Source organism: Capsicum annuum, chromosome 8 (assembly GCF_002878395.1).
Source record: "Capsicum annuum cultivar UCD-10X-F1 chromosome 8, UCD10Xv1.1, whole genome shotgun sequence".
NCBI classification, from domain to species: Eukaryota; Viridiplantae; Streptophyta; class Magnoliopsida; order Solanales; family Solanaceae; genus Capsicum; species Capsicum annuum.
This window is the reverse complement of record NC_061118.1, coordinates 151,260,185-151,264,991: the sequence shown is the minus strand read 5'-3', so window position 1 is coordinate 151,264,991 and position 4,807 is coordinate 151,260,185. Positions and strand designations below refer to the sequence as shown.

At 38.0% G+C, this 4,807-nt stretch overlaps 1 pseudogene; it reads right to left on the bottom strand.

The window, feature by feature from the left end:
- Nucleotides 1-657: 657 nt before the first annotated feature.
- The window catches only part of LOC107879305, an 8,146-nt pseudogene continuing 3,996 nt past the window's right edge, over nt 658-4,807 (bottom strand).

The window sequence follows — 4,807 nt, the reverse complement described above, 5'->3', positions numbered from 1 at the left end:
TTCCTACTATCATCATTAACGGTCTTTGTGTGTCATCTACACTTAGGTTCTTAGTCATTATAGTAGTTTATGTCTCGCTATCTATCCCTTTGTCTTTTGTAATCTTGTAACGTTATATCTTGTTGTTGTGGAATCCGAATCTGGTTATTCTTGTTGTCATCTTGTTCATCTTGTTACTGTTGTGTTGTTGGCTGTTTTTGGGTGTCAAATACACCCTTATTTCTTGTATTCTTGTTATACTTGTTGAATCTGAGTGAGGTCCCCTTTTGGTCCATGTTTTTTCTTAAATTTGTGGACTGTTTGGGGTATGTTTTGGGCTTTCCCTTGTTTGTCTTGTATCAATCTGCATCCCATGTTGTAGTAGGTGTATTTCCTCGATTTTTTCCACTATTTGCCATGGGGCCTTCCATTGCTTTGTCACTACCTTCTTTAGACTAAGAGAATCAGTTTCAAGAATGATTCTGTTCAGCCTTCTATGCTTGCATTCCTTCAAACCATTTAGGAGAACTACTGTTTCTGCTTCCATGTTGGTACTGATGCCAATTCCTTTCTCTGTTTTTTTTTTTTTTTCTTTTTTTATGTTTTAATGATGTGTCCTCTTTCTTTGTCCGTTTTTTGTTTTTTCAGATTAGATGTAGTTGGGTGGGCAAAAACGCACTACTTGGTGTGCACAATCAAGGACCATGTCTTTGTTGTTGGGCTTCCTGCACCACGGGAGCAATAACGGCTGTTGTTGCAATAAAAAGAAGACGCCAACCTATTGCATTGTCAAAACAACCATTAATTGATTGTATGTTTGTGCACTACCCGATCACTGATCGATGAAGCCGAAAAATTGATATTGGAACACAATGAAAAACATGAGTGCCCGTGCTTTCATCTTGACTGTGAGAGTGTATATGTTTTTGCTGCGGACCATGGTTTATATAAAGAAGCAGACTATCCTTTCATTAAGGAAAGGAGTGAGTGTAAAATGTCATAAATGCCAAGTGACACAGTATGTAACTGTAACTGTAATTCTTTTGTATTATCCATTTTCAATTAAAGTCTTATTTTTACCGTTTTTTTTTTTTTTTATGCTTGAAATATTCAAGATATCTGGTTACAAAATAATAAAAGATAACACAAGTAAAGAGATGATACGACAACGTATCAAAAAACAACCTATCACGTGTGCCATTGATATTTTTCCTAGTTTTCTAAAACACACCGGACAGGTTCTCATTTATCTTTTTCAATTAATGTTTATTTCTAGTTTATGCCTTCTAACTATGCTCATAGTCGGTTATGGGGTGGAGAATGGTGAAGAATACTATCTGATGCAGAATAGCTGGGGCCATATTGGGGCTACCAAGTATTTGCAAAAATCAAGTGTCGCTTTCTTTCGTATTTATAATATCCTGTAATAGATTGATGTGAGAAGCCTTCATTCTTAAGAAACTATTTTGTGACAGTTGTAATCCTTTTGTGGTTTTTTGCTGCTGGAAACTATTTTGTGATAGTCGTAATCCTTTTTTGCTGCTAGAAACTATTTTGTATAGCAAAGATTGACAGATGTATTTTCTATTTTCAATCAAATCATCTACCTCGCTTTTTCTATCTCTTAGTTAAGAAGCCGAGTCATTAAACCTTGATTAGAGGTCAAATTATTGGGTTTGAGAAGATTGTTCAATGCATGAACTTCTTCACAGTTTGCCTTCTTAAATAGGCCACTCAGAACTGTTTCAGCTACGGGAGGATCATTCGAGATCTCGGATTTTATTGTGTTTCAAACTTTCCATGGCTAGGGAAGATTGTGCTAATGGTTTAAACCTCCAGAATTCAGAACATACCCGGTTTTGATCCATAGCTTGAATGACCTGCATTGATGATATAAAAAAGATAATATCAATAGGAGATCATTTGTTCCACGTCTTTTTGATATATAAGATATAGGCAACTGAAAGCTGTCTCCAGATTAGAATTTTGTGAATATGTCGCGCTGAAAAATCCTGTATCTAATATTAATTTCAAGAACATATGTGAAAGGACCTGTGTAATTGCGGGTGTAGTAAAACCAAACATTTCCATGCCGTCAACACTTCCAGGTGGTTGCAAAGGCGGAAGTTTCAGCTTTCCCAGCTTATGTTGGTTTGCTATTTCTTGGTTCGCTCTCTCGCGGACCATATCCCAGCATTTGCCAGCCGATAAGTGAGCAAACACTTCATTTGGACAATGCTCTAATGAAACCTGCAAGTTCATTATCTGCTTAAAAAAAGGACACCAGAATGGCAGGAAATGACATAACAGTATGACACCAAAATGGCATGAATAACCAAATAATACTACTCAGGTAGAAAAAAAATGGCAAAAGGGGAAAACTGTAAGGTAACCCTCGATAATGTAGTCTGTGAATGTTATCATGGGCTGATCAAACTTGCACTCAGCGAAAACTACAACCTGACAGGAACTCGCAAAGTTTTCGAAAGAAACAATAAACCTGGCAAGTAGCTGTTACTTGGAAATCTGCTGGGGAAGTTTTCTAAGATAACGAAGCTTCATGGCGAAACCCCTTGTTGAAAATATTTAGTATAACCTTAATAAGAAATTGAGCACGACTCAACACTAAATGGAAAACTTAATGCAGAAGAAACATGAAAGAAACTGTGGCAGCATGAAAGGAACTGTGGCAGAAGAAACTAGTTTGTACCCACATTGTTCAGGTTAGATGCACCACACTATATTTTGCTAAATGTAGAAGGTCGTGCCTTCATTTTGTTGCATTTTGCGGTTTTATCTATTTGTTTTTGGAATCTATGTCTAATTATGTGGGTGGACTGATTCTAGAGTTCTTCTGTATTTTCGTATGTATATATTTGTACACGATCAGCAGTTGCTCTTGAAAGATTATCATATATTTGATTGTTGTCCTTAGTTGGAATTCAAGCTTCGTGTGGGAGAATTCCTGTATTAAAAAGATTCTCAGAGAATAATCATATTCATCAATTTGTGCATTCAGCGGGCCCTCTGATTTTTGCCACGAGTAGCTATTTGTACTTCTTGAGTCCATATAAACCTTCGGTTCTCTTCCATGTCTTGTGAAGATTGAAGGGAACTCGAGAGTGCAGTCTCTTGCTTTGATTTCTGACATGTATATTGATTTCTCGCAGTCTGAAGGATGGGGACTGAACTTGTTAGACATTGCATGAAAGAATAAGATATGGACATTTCAGCGATTCCGCCTGGTTTTGAGTCACTTGCACCCTTCACGTTAAAGAAGATGGAAAATAATCGACTCATGATTAATCAGTCATCCCCAGTGAGTGAGTTAAAATCACATCGAAGTCAGGTAGAAACAAATATTGAAGGCAATGAAGATGGAAAGAAGATGAAGTCACTTAGGCATAAACCTGGGGTAAACTGTGGGAAATATGAGAAAAGCTCAGAAGATGAATCTGGTTCCGATCAGGTTGCGTAGCCCTGTAGCGAGCCTATTACTTCCAAAAAGTTACTTTTGCACCTCTCATATTCTCTTCCTCTTGTGCAGAATTCTTCTGTAAGGCCTTTGTTGGAGTTGTTAGGTTAACTTTAACTCTTTGAAGTGAAAACAAAGACAGAAAGAAGAGAACAAATAATTTATGGCACAAAGGTTGATTTTTTATTAATCTGAAGTGGTGCTTAAATACTAAAAAAATGCAATAACTAAAGCCTGTACGAATTTGCGTCTCTAATATTACAGCCAGAAGTCCCTTTTGCAACCTGAGAGCCTTGGGCATGTTTATCAATATCCATATTTACAGACGAAGCTCCAACAAAAGAATGAGTTTCTTGATTAGGTCTACGATGTATTTCAACATTTGCATTATCCTTAAAAACTTTTACGCTGTCTGAACCAAGTGATCCATTAACTCCATCTTCAGTAACTCTTGCACCATCAATGGATGCTGTTGCAACAGGTTTATCACTGTTACCCCAGTTCACTGTCTGCTTTCCCACAGTATCTCTCGAAGGAATTGAATTGTTCTCCTCCTCTCCCTCATCATCACTGAGCAGGATCACATCACCATCACCAAGACCTGAAGTTCCCTTCACTTCACGCTTATCTGTTGATAATTTCTAACTACATGAACCACCATCAACAGACAGCTGAGTAACTTGAGCTGTATAAGCAGGAACTGACTTTATGGATTCATCACATTTGCTCTGGAAGCCATTCTTTGTCCCCTCAATTCCATGAGAAGTGTTGTCAGGCATAAAGGATGCTAATGGCTCCCTGGATTGTTTATCTTTAGGCAATGGAAAAGCACTGCTGCTGGCCTTCGTCAAGAGTGCTGCATTTCCATCATTTTTTTCCTTTTTCACTGAAGCTATAGGGAGTCCTGAGCTCGTCTCTTTTACCACTGATTCCTCAGGTTTACAAGATAATTTACCAGCAAGTTGCCTCTCTTTATTTACATAAGAACTCAAAGCCAATCCAAGATCTTGTCTTGCCCATCGATAAATTGCACTCAATTTCCCTTCTACAGCGTCAACTAGTACATTTAATTCCTCAATTCTATAAAGGAAGAGGAAAATTTTGGAACCCTAGGAACAAGTACACAGTTGCTTTGCATATTTGTCGGGCGAACAATGGTGACATCCGGCCACACGGACGCGGACAGGTGTAGATGGAAAAAACATATATAAACATTCCCTCTCACTAGTAGCATCAAAAGTGCTCTCCCTCGTTAGTGTTTGTGAAGACTGGCAAAGAAACTCCCTCCTGACTCTCTCCATCTCAGCACGGTTCTGCATTAAACATAACTCAGCAGTGAAGTTGAATTAAGAG